This window comes from Perna viridis, chromosome 5 (genome assembly GCF_037379345.1).
Source record: "Perna viridis isolate PV_CMFRI_1.1 ecotype Kerala chromosome 5, ASM3737934v1, whole genome shotgun sequence".
Taxonomy (NCBI): domain Eukaryota; kingdom Metazoa; phylum Mollusca; class Bivalvia; order Mytilida; family Mytilidae; genus Perna; species Perna viridis.
This window is the reverse complement of record NC_142449.1, coordinates 36356400-36369388: the sequence shown is the minus strand read 5'-3', so window position 1 is coordinate 36369388 and position 12989 is coordinate 36356400. Positions and strand designations below refer to the sequence as shown.

Here is a 12989-nt window from a genome sequence, read left to right as displayed (position 1 = left end):
ACATGATGAAAGTAATTGTAATTTAATTAATTACATTGCAAAAACATGAGTTAATTAATTGTAATTGTAATTATAAGATGTAATGTTAATTGTAATGAAATCAATTTAAAATTAAAATTAAGCAACACACCCTTAAGTGATCTCTCTAGCACAATGTATTTTTCAATGAAAAAAAAAGAAAAAGTTGTTTCAATGTTGTAACCCTGTCGTACCTATGAATCATTATCATAGTCCTGATATAATTCCATCATATCAGAAAGTATTACATTAATTAAAGTTTGTTGATTAAGTAACTAATACGATACATTTATTCGGCTAGTCACACATTAATACCTCTACCCCTAAGTACCTGAGATAACGGACACTACAGACTGCACACTTAAGTGATCTCTCTAGCACAATATCTTTTTTTAATAAAGAAAAGAAAAAGTCGTTGCAATGTTATAACCCTGTCGTACCTATAAATCAATATCGTAGTCCTAATATAGTTCCACAATATCAGAAAGTGTTACATTAATTAAAGTTTGTTGATTAAGTAACTAATATGGTACATTAGTTCGGCTAATCACACATTAATACATCTACCCCAAATTACCTGTGATAAAGAACACTACAGACTCTGTAAATCTGGCACTTATACTAAGAGATCGACAGAAAAGGAAAACTCTACGACAAATGCGATAACTTCTCATTCCGAACTGTCAAATTTCCTTTCATCTGTGTCAATATTCCTGAAGCACCAGCGTATGGAATGTTGATATCGCAATAAGGGTAATAACAAAATTACTGAACACAAATCATAATCAAGTCAGGTCCAGAATAAATCTGGAAAAATAGATACAACACCATTGGAGCAGCTGATACTGTCCTGAACCTGACTTGGTACGGGCATTTCAAACGAAATGGTGGGTTATATCTAGGTTTTACAGCGCGCTAAAGCTTCCTTTTTCATTGCGGCGTGAATATACCTGTGGTGATTAAACATTATTTGCATGATATTGTCATAATCGGTAAACAGCGTCACATCAGCACAAAAAAACAACTTTAAAAAAAAATTACTCATTATTTTAGAAGAAACTGAGTAGTTTTAAACCAAGGACTGATATATGAAAAAAGAATTTGGAAAAAGACCATTTAAGACGCATGTCCACATACTCCTGATTCACTTAAGCGTAACAAATCAATTGTGAAATATAAACAACATATACAGGAGATGAAGGGAAATTGCCGCACAGACAAGAAAAAATTATTATTTTAAAATTAAAGTCGTGTCTTTTATTATAAATATTAGTGCTGAGATGACTACTGTTGTCAAATGCGAGATGTAGTCATAAAAGATGTAGATCATGCCGTTTCTGTAGTCTCCTTTTTCTCAAACTCTGGTTGATATTTGACGATAACCATTTACCAAAAAGAAGGGTTGTTGATGGACAATATATCTGTATGTTAAGTTAAAGGGTTTAGCATTTTTAAAATTTTTATTTATTCTTAACGAGAATGAATATAAAAACAAATCGGTTTGGAAAAGAGCACAGTTAGTGCACAATGGAAGGCAACTTGCTTTTGACAATAGCTCCTCAAAATGTGACAAATATGTTATTGATGAGGAAAGCAAGCATATCGCAAATCTGCTTTTCTGCGTAGCACACTTTACTCTTCTGAGATGTTTTAGAAAAAAATAATGGATTTGCATTCAAGAGCTACATAATTTTTTGAAACAGCAGAAGATTTACGAATAAGTCTTTTCAAACGAGATTGCAATTTATCATGTAGTAACGTAGTGTAAAGAGTTGAGAAATCAAAAGCTTGGAGAGAACTTATTTCCGAAAAGCTGCAGGTTTTGGGTTTTGAAGTAAATCTTTATAATTTTTAAGTATCCACATATGATTAATGCTACTACGAGAGAAGGCGGTTTTTCAGCTAGCTTGCTGTCCATCCTTCTCTGCGGACAATATCTTTGTAAGATGAATTGACATATGCTTCGAGGAGCAAGATGAAGATGACACCAGTGTGACTTCTTGTCTTTATTGGTGCAATAGAAATAGATATAATTCAAACGCCTCTTTTCTTTAGCCATATAGAAATCCGATTCTTTCATTTTACTATACTGCATTTTTAATCAACAATGTTGAATTCTTAACCTTATCACATATTACCATCTTAAGTGCAAGTTTTTGTAAGATTCAGGCAGTGAGTGAAACATGGAATGAAAAAAAACACCATTTTGAAAGTTTGATTTGACTATTTGCACCGTCAGAATCTAGGAAAAAAGACAAGATTGTTCATATCTTTTTTGGTAAATTGAGCTATAAATTGCATTGACATGCACTGAAAATAAACATTTCAAGGAGAGATAACTCTGTCGAAACTCTCAATTTTCTCACATTGTATCGAAAAAATTTCTGAGCAAATCCAGTGATGCAGAGATCAAAAAATGGTCTTTTCAAATAGAGAAAGTATCTTTCAATGAAATTATATCGTCAGATCGGGTTGGGTTTTGATATGCACGATTCCGATTTTCCCATTTTGCCTGATTCTTACAAAAACTTACACTATATAATTCAGTCTTTTCATATATTAGAACAATTTGATTTTCTTATCCGTATCATATAATTTGAAGCATGAAGAAGTGACCTATTCAGGCGCTCATCCCAATCACATTGTATATTGAAACGGATCCCCCGAGATAGCGATTAGCATCATATTAATTTTTCTTCAGTATCTGCCTACATTTCAGGCATAATCGAATGACGGACACATAGAACCGTATCATTGACATTGCTGTGATGTCTTTTTCAAAACACCTTTGCATATTGTCAGTATTCGTAAAGAAGACAATTCTTTTCAACTTTAAGGTAAATCACAATTGTTACACTGAGAATTCTTTTCTGTCATATTACAGAATCGCACTTACATATTTATTTTCAATGAATTAATAATGCTTAAGGATATGTAAAAACAAGGGAAGACAATTGGCGGGAAAATTTTCTACAGAAATGTAATGAGAATTTGTCTCAAAGCTTAGTTATCTCGAAATCAAGTTCGGTGACCTATGTTGTACATCAACATTTTAATGTTCATTCAATATAATCTTCAAGAGAAATTAGGAAAATTTATCTAATAGAAATATTCGGTATGATCTACCTAATTATTTTGCTGCTCGGACGTTAAACCCCAACAAACAAACAAAAACCTAAATATTATTTCAATTGTTAATGTTGCAAGGTTAATAATCGGGTTTTATTTGATTGTACTCGAACATTGTTTGTATTTAGTCACGTAGCTTTTATATTACTGTTTTCAGTTATTTTCCATGTTAACAATGTTGTGATTCATTTAAACCTGTCTAAACCGAACTATGCATAATCCAATAACCTGTCTAAACCGAACCATGCATAATCCAAAACAAGTCTAAACCGAACCATGTATAATCCGAAAAACTGTCTAAAGCCAACCATGCATAATCCGAAACGAGTCTAAACCAAACCATGCATAATTTTAAACAAGTCTAAACCGAACCACTCATAATCCGATAACCTGTCTAAACCGAACCATGCATAATCCAATAACCTGTCTATACCGAACCACCACTCATAATCCGATAACCTGTTTAAACCGAACCATGTATAATCCGATAACCTGTCTATACAGAACCATGCATAATCCGAAAAACTGTCTAAAGTCAACAATGCATAATCCGAAAATCTGTCTAAAGTCAACCATGCATAATCCGTAAACCTGTCTAAACCGAACCATTGAAGGGTTTTAAGGGGTTCGATTCAGATAAGTTTCACTGTATATTCTTTTCACATATTAAGGCGAAGAGTCTTTGAGCTTGATGAAAGGTTTATAGACACGTCTCGAGAAGAAGAAATGTAGGATTGTCAATGACAATATTGTAATTCACATTTCGTCCGTTTTTCTTAATGTGGTTGAAATAAATATGAACCATAATTGTATTCAATTACTTTGACAAAGAAACTCTTTGCGATCTTAAATAATTACTGACTGTAGTTTTGTTCATCACATCAAAGGATGGCCTTATTAGAAGTCTCAGTCTATATATCGAGAGAGTCTTGGGATATCCCAATCAACCACGCTTTAGTTCTAGTTCTAATTGGTCGTGCACTTCTTGACTTTTTTACTAAATCAATCATTTTTACTATAGAATGCATACTGAGTAATTGTCAACTATCAATTTTGTTACTAAAAGATCGTAATTGTATTGGTGTACCGACTTCTATTTACTACCTATCTAAAATTTCAGACAGTGTCAGTGATGGAGATAACTTGAAGTGCAGGAAAACACTGAACGAACGATGCTGCTTGGTTTATACACACCATATATAAATTTAGTACTTTCTGTATACAGATCCGTATTTTAGAGATATTGGCATATCCCTTTCTCTCTTAAATTACCCAACCAAATTAAGAAAAATATATCTTACAAAGTGTTAAAATCCTCATTGTCAAAAGTCCAGAAAAAAGTAATATAATAAGACTGATTATGAGGTGTGTAACTGTTTTTGAATTGGAAATAAAAGTAAAAGTTTCAATTTACATGTATGACGTCCTATTAGAAAACTCCTACCAAAGAACGACCTTCTCTGGGAAATCCAAGTGTAATTCCAAGGCTTTGTAAAACAAAATATTGTTCAATTTTAGGTCAACAATGTCTTAAAATTGAAATGCAAAGTCCTTTTTATGCCTAAATGATTTATTAGCCCTTGAAACTACAATGATGCCAAAAAGATATCACGTTTTCCTATTGTTTTGCTTTATGTAAAATAATATAATAATACACTATTCATAGTAATGTTTTGGGAAGGCTACTGGCCTATTTTTTTGTTAGTTTTTATTGTGAGATCTTCAACATTTTTATCCATAATAACACACATTCTATCATGAGCTGGTGTAATGAGTTAAATGGGGTCAACAAAAGTTATGCGGGGATGTTTTTTATATATATATTTTTAAATTATTATTATAATTGTTTATTTAATTCTTATTTATTTTATTTTAGGCAATTTGAAAACAGAGAATGGACATTGGATCTACTTGAAATGGCACAAGGTGTTTGTGGAAGTGTATACTAATACAGAGCTGTGCATGTAATTTAAAAAATAAAACAGTAATGAACATGAAAAAAATATTTATTAATAAGTTATTCTCTTTAGAAATTATATGCAAGGACAACTTTTCTGTGTTTTTAGTATTATCATTTGGGAACGTTTCGTCATTTCCACTTAAGGAAATGTAAATTAGCCGTCCTCTAGTGAAAATCCGCTAATCGCAATATATAAGAATTATTGAGTTTAAACTTTTTTGTAATTATTCGAGTAACGTTTGTGATTCAATTAACGCATGCTGAGTACCTTCTTTCACTATAAAATATAACTAAAATGTAGTGTTTGCGCTGTAGTTAATGATATATACTGTTATTAATGTAAATAAAAATAATGAATTTAAAATTAAAACAAAACAAAACAAAACAATACCTCAACCAAAACTTACTCTTTGCAAAATAAAACTCGATACGGAAAGCAAAGATTTATCTTATGGAACGTACGAATACTCCCTTTTTGGGTTTTTACTGTTGGTTGACTGCAAATTGTCAAGGTTTATTATTCTAAAATTATTAAGTCGAACGATGAAATAATTATTTAGTATTTACTATCAGAACCGATAATTGTTTCACATTAATCTAAATTGTAATATTCTTACCTTAATTCTATAGCTATTCTTCTAAGCTGTTGGATTCTGTTCTCGTCTCTGAATAAGGTAGAGGTTAAGTCTTAGAGTACTTATAGCGAAGTAGAAAAAGTACAGGCGGCTAGATTCAAGTCAATCAACATTTGTTTTAAACGAGGATTGTTTGGAGGCTGGCCTATCTATTAATCTGCCCTAAAAGGTAAATTATTGATAAGCAATAATTTCTCTGAAAACAAGATTGCAATTGATAGAACCACGTGATCAATTTTATCACGATGACAAGCAAAACCGTAAACTAAATTGTAATGAATTGCTAAGCTAAAGTTTGAATGACTTCTACATATTCAAATGCAAATATTCATGTCGGAAGAAAGGGCTCAAAATATAAATTTTTCAACAGAGTTCGAAAAAATTTGATTGTGCCTTTTCAAGGCATATCGACAGTTAAGTGTATACAATAATTCTGTAACGTATATATTAAATATTTTATTTTTGAACAGCGTGCTGTTAAGTTTTGCCTCGGTATATTGATTCAGCATTCATTTTTGTTTTGGATTTGTTTAATGGGTTGAAGCTTAAATATTTCAAAATTGAACCAGATGCAATGTTTACATTAAAAGCATCATCTGCTTTTCTAAATACACCTGCCGACTTGCTCATAAAGAGTCAAGTCCGGGGTAGAAGAAAGGGGAAATCGTGATTTCTTTATAAATGATAATAAGAACGGAACTTTTTTAACGCTGAAGTCACTAATGGATATCTGATAAATATCATAAAAGAAAAGTAGTAAGTAGATCTTCGTCGACAAAATCAAAATGGATAGCAGTAACATACTTTCAAAGAAAGAAATTAGATAAACAACAAGATAATATGAATAGTAGAAACATACTGTTAACAGTACATGTAGAAGAAATAAGATTTACGGTAAAGATTACCTTCATCAAAATTTACATACTTGTGAATTTGAGCACCATTTTCACTCTTGCTTTTTCAAAGATTTAAGTAATATTATATATCAATGTTAACTTATAATACTGAGCTGTTTTAATTTTTCCAATTTTGAACAAAAAATTGACAAATAAAGATATTTGCATATCTGTTCTATCCTGTTGTTGTTTTTTTTTTATATATTATTTTAATTTTTTGGCCTAAGTGACGAAAAGTAGAAATCTACCTGATGATCCGTGTCTTTGTTCCTCAAACAGGTTCAGTAACTTTAAAGACCATAGTGTGGTAGAAAAACACTGCATATTTCCTCTTCCATTCTAACAAAAAAGATCATCGATTCACACGCGGAAAAAAATCACTGACGTTCATTCATATTTAAACAAAATTTGCTCAAACAATGCGAAACAAGTTTTATGTATACAATTTCTCAATATAATTCATTGTTGATCGAAATGTTACCGTTGGAAATAAAAATGGTATTCCTACCAATTACAATTAAACTATTCAGAGAAAACGTACATATTTCATTATTTTAGAAAATACAAAGTATCATTGGCAATTTCGTACAACTCTGTTTTGCTTTCCGTTTATAATATTGATCAGCTAAAGCAATTAAGATTGAAATTTAATTTATACTCTAACATAATCCAAAAGAATGTTTAAGAAATAAACTAAAAGATCACACAAACGGACAAGACAATGTATTCCAAATGTCTGTTCTTTTTAAACTATAAGCTACATTACCATTATGTTAAGGGTTGACAAAAAGGTCCATGAAGGAAACAACAAACATTAATCCGATCCACAATGAAGTCAAGTCCAAAACAAATCTGGCAAAATAGATATTATATCACCGGAGCAACCGGCACAGCAACGCTCCCAACAGACATCTAAAACGAAACGGTGGGTCAAATCTAGGCCTCACAGCGCGCTAAATCTCTCTCTTCCATTGCTGCATGAATACACCAATGGTAGTTAATTAAAATGTACATGCTATTGCGTCATAATTAGTAAACCAGTGGTCATATCAGCACAAAAAAAACAATTTACAAAAAAAAACAATCATTACTAAATATTTAAGAAGAACCTGAGTATTTTTAAACCAGGGACTGATATCTAAAACATGATTTGGTAAGAGACCTTTGGAGACGCCTTTCCTCATATCTCCAATTCATGAGTCTGTTACGCAGATATTTATGGCGTTCAAGGATATCAGAGTAGTTAGTACTGGTTTAGCGTAGCGAATCAATTGTGAAATACAGACACCATAAGCAGGATGTGAAGGTACATTGCTGCACAGGAAAGAAAAAAATTATGATATTAATATTACAGACGTCTCTTATATCATAAATCTTAGTGCTGAGATAACCACCGTTGTAAAATCTGAGATGTAGGTCTAAACAAGATGCAGAATAAGTTGTTTCTGTAGTCTCATAATCAATATATCTGTATGTAAAGTTAAAGTATTTAGCATCTTTTATATTTTTATTTTTTACGAAATTCTGAAGAAATTCAGTCTCGAATGAATATAAAAACAAATCGGTTAGGAGAACAATTATCACAATTAGTGCCCTTTAAAATGCCAACTTGTTGAAAAATAGCTCCTCCAAGTGTGAAAATGTGTTATCGATGAGGAAATCAAGCATGTCGCAAACCTTTTTTTTTTTTTTCTGTGTGGCACACTTTACCCCTCTGAGATGTTTTAGAAGAATATATAAATTTGTAACCAAAAACAACATAATTTTTCGAATCAGCAAAAGTTTACGAATAAGTTCTTCCAAACTACATTTCGATTTATCATGTGGCAACGTAGTGTAAATATTTGAGAAGTCAAAGTTTGGAGAGAACTAATTTCCGAAAAGATGCGGGATTTTAGGTTTCGAAGTAAATCTTTAGAATTTCTAAGTATCCAAGTATGATGAGTGCCAGTACAAGAGTAGGTGGTATTTATCTTTTTAATCAAACAAATGTGATGTTGAATCCATGGTAAAGGAAAACTATTGACCAAACTTTACGACAAACGTGATGACTTTTCATTCAGAATTGTCAACTTTCCTTTCATCTGTGGCAACATCCCTTCGTCTCCTGCGTAAGGAGTGTTCATATCACAACTCATACGTTATGCCAGAGCTTGCCGAAACTACGCAGACTTTTTTCATCGCGCTAAAACTCGAACAAATAGGCTTCTGGAACAAGGTTATGTTGCTACAAGATTGAAGTCATCACTACAGAAGTTTTATGGTCGTCATCATGAACTCGTGGATCGTTATGGTGTATCCATCAGCACCATGAAAACTGATTTATTCAACGGGTCATAGTTTTCCTTTCCTCGTTGGTCTACCCCGGACTTGAATTTTTCTGAGCAACCCGGCGGATTTTTCTAGAAAAGCAGAGGACGCTTACACTACCGGTGCACCTAGTCCATGCTCCCAGTTTTTAGTGGAGTCCGAGTTGCTCATTTGCTTTTGTTACTTTGTATGCATGATTTTAGTTACTTTATGTTCTTTGTTGTGTATGTCTGTTATCCATGTCTGGTCTTTGTCCCTGGATTACATTCTTTTGATTACCGCTATAACCTTGGTTCCCTTGATTACTCTTTGAAATATTTTATTTGATAAAACCAGTCCAATAAAAAACAAGTCACTACAAAGATTAATCAAAACAAAGTAGATATATTTATGCAAAGCTGCTTCCGTAACTATGGCTGTAATAAAACCCAATGTTGTAAATATGGATCATAGGTGAATAATAACACATTAATATATAACTTCAGCATCCACTGAGATTAATAGTATTAGTGACGGACAGACAGACATTTGTTATGTTACATACAAAGATACATATTACAAAATATAGAAATGATCGTGAATCAAAAGGGACCGAGAGCTAACTAAAAGTGGACGCAATAAAGGTCGTATGTTACACCTTAAGTCTGTCTTCGACTGGCTCCGGAAATGACAAATATAACAGTTCAGATATGCCCTAACAAAATATAGAAAAAAACACTCATGATCATTCGAAGACAAAACATTTAGTTCACAAGTTTTTAAAAATTTTGAAGCAAGTTACATAAGTATATTTTCAAATCTTAGACTGGTTTACTGTCAGATTGGAGCAATGGATAACAGTAGACTTCAAATCCAAATATTTTTTTATTGGAGTTGCGGTAAGTACTTGCATGCTTAAATAATTTGCTTCAAACCCGAAGTGAAGTTTCAAGGAAAAATGTTTACTGTTCTTCCTTTCCCCAATGAGACCGCCAACCAGGTTGTCGTGTGTTGGTGGGTTGCTTCCCTTTGAAAAAATAACTTGCTAAGATGGCTTCGCAAAATACAACATACAGTGAAACCTGTCTAAACGTACTCCTTGAAAATCTTAATACATGTCTTAACTAAATTTTTTTTATAATTGATCTATTTATTTCTATTTAAATGTACTTTTAACCGTGGTAAATCGAAAACCTCTCTAAAACGGACATATTCTAAAGTCCTAAAGTGGTTAGGTTTAGACAAGATGCACTGTAATATTATACATACAGCTTTAAGGTCGTGAGTTTTGAAGGAACTTGCAAAATAGAAGAATTGTCAGTTTTCCCTAAAGTGCAACTGCAAGGCAAATCTCTAACATTTAGTAGCGGATAAACATAGGTTTCCGTTCTGAATATCAGTCTAATATATTTCTAAAGGACAATTTCGTGTTAACTGCAGGTTACTCGATGAGCATTCTCCGCAAGGAAAATTCCTTTGTTCTATCCCAAGTCCTACCTGGTGGAGTATATCCCACGCGTGCTCATCGACAATCATGAAGGGACAAAAGGGTCTTTAGAAATTTAACATGGCAGTTGCTTGTACCGATTGTAGCATTTAAATGGAACTGCGTGCTAGCTGAATAAAATGTATTGCAGTGACTACATAAGATACAAAATCGTCAAAAGTAGTCTCAACCAACTAATAATTAACAATAGAAGTAGCGCGTTAATCTGCCAGTCAATATATATGATCTCTTCCTTGATATTCATCATTCTCAAGTTGATAATGTTAAATGTTTTATTTCAATCATTATTTGGATTCTTTATCATTTTAATTGACAATTCAAGACCAGACGCGGTTGTTTTATTGTGAAGGTTCTAGTATTTATTGAGATACTGATATCCCTGACACGATTCTGACTTCCATAATTAAGCCGTTAATAGTGCATAGATGAATTTACACTACGAAATATTAATGCTAGTTTTTGTATATATTTACTTTAGATATCAAACGAAAGAACATTTAATTTAGATGAAATTGAGCAGGTTATATTTATACAAACGAACTGATTGTTTTATTATTCTATTTTATCATTATGTATATACCGGCTTCAAACGATGAAAAACAAGACGAAGCAAAAATAAAGCATCAGCAATATGAACTCCCATAAATTACCGGAAAGGACATCAGGTAGCATGTCCTGATCCGCCAGCGCCACCCATCATGTTCCAAGTGAGTTCAGTCAGTCATAGTCTAGCAAAACAATGCAACAGTAGTAGTGTTTCTACGTGTTATCCTTAAACAATCCTAATTTCGGGGATTTGATACATCGCATCTACCAAAAAGAACTTGAGATAAAAGATACTACAGACACTGTGAAGTCAGCCTCATTTTTTGACCTACACTTAGAAATCGATGGTAAAGGAAAACTATTGACCAAACTTTACGACAAACGTGATGACTTTTCATTCAGAATTGTCAACTTTCCTTTCATCTGTGGCAACATCCCTTCGTCTCCTGCGTAAGGAGTGTTCATATCACAACTCATACGTTATGCCAGAGCTTGCCGAAACTACGCAGACTTTTTTCATCGCGCTAAAACTCGAACAAATAGGCTTCTGGAACAAGGTTATGTTGCTACAAGATTGAAGTCATCACTACAGAAGTTTTATGGTCGTCATCATGAACTCGTGGATCGTTATGGTGTATCCATCAGCACCATGAAAACTGATTTATTCAACGGGTCATAGTTTTCCTTTCCTCGTTGGTCTACCCCGGACTTGAATTTTTATGAGCAACCCGGCGGATTTTTCTAGAAAAGCAGAGGACGCTTACCCTACCGGTGCACCTAGTCCATGCTCCCAGTTTTTAGTGGAGTCCGAGTTGCTCATTTGCTTTTGTTACTTTGTATGCATGATTTTAGTTACTTTATGTTCTTTGTTGTGTATGTCTGTTATCCATGTCTGGTCTTTGTCCCTGGATTACATTCTTTTGATTACCGCTATAACCTTGGTTCCCTTGATTACTCTTTGAAATATTTTATTTGATAAAACCAGTCCAATAAAAAACAAGTCACTACAAAGATTAATCAAAACAAAGTAGATATATTTATGCAAAGCTGCTTCCGTAACTATGGCTGTAATAAAAACCAATGTTGTAAATATGGATCATAGGTGAATAATAACACATTAATATATAACTTCAGCATCCACTGAGATGAATAGTATTAGTGACGGACAGACAGACATTTGTTATGTTACATACAAAGATACATATTACAAAATATAGAAATGATCGTGAATCAAAAGGGACCGAGAACTAACTAAAAGTGGACGCAATAAAGGTCGTATGTTACACCTTAAGTCTGTCTTCGACTGGCTCCGGAAATGACAAATATAACAGTTCAGATATGCCCTAACAAAATATAGAAAAAAACACTCATGATCATTCGAAGACAAAACATTTAGTTCACAAGTTTTTAAAAATTTTGAAGCAAGTTACATAAGTATATTTTCAAATCTTAGACTGGTTTACTGTCAGATTGGAGCAATGGATAACAGTAGACTTCAAATCCAAATATTTTTTTATTGGAGTTGCGGTAAGTACTTGCATGCTTAAATAATTTACTTCAAACCCGAAGTGAAGTTTCAAGGAAAAATGTTTACTGTTCTTCCTTTCCCCAATGAGACCGCCAACCAGGTTGTCGTGTGTTGGTGGGTTGCTTCCCTTTGAAAAAATAACTTACTAAGATGGCTTCGCAAAATACAACATACAGTGAAACCTGTCTAAACGTACTCCTTGAAAATCTTAATACATGTCTTAACTAGATTCTTTTTATAATTGATCTATTTATTTCTATTTAAATGTACTTTTAACCGTGGTTAAATACGTTATGCCAGAGCTTGCCGAAACTATACAGACTTTTTGTACCGCGCTAGAACTCTAACAAATAGGCTACTGGAACAGGGTTATATTGCTACAAGATTGAAGTCATCACTACAGAAGTTTTATGGTCGTAATCATGAACTCGTGGATCGTTATGGTGTATCCATCAGCACCATGAAAACTGATTTATTCAAC

At 32.9% G+C, this 12989-nt stretch overlaps 1 protein-coding gene across 1 annotated transcript in view; it reads right to left on the bottom strand.

The window, feature by feature from the left end:
* LOC148617280 (sterol 26-hydroxylase, mitochondrial-like) overlaps window positions 1-6998 on the bottom strand; it is a 53542-nt gene extending 46544 nt beyond the window's left edge. The window contains exons 1-2 of the mRNA XM_088584872.1: window positions 6887-6998; window positions 5725-5904 (exon numbers count right to left, since the gene is read on the bottom strand). The gene's annotated coding sequence lies outside the window, so the exon portion shown is untranslated. The remainder of the gene's footprint in view (window positions 1-5724; window positions 5905-6886) is intronic.
* Window positions 6999-12989: the final 5991 nt, after the last annotated feature.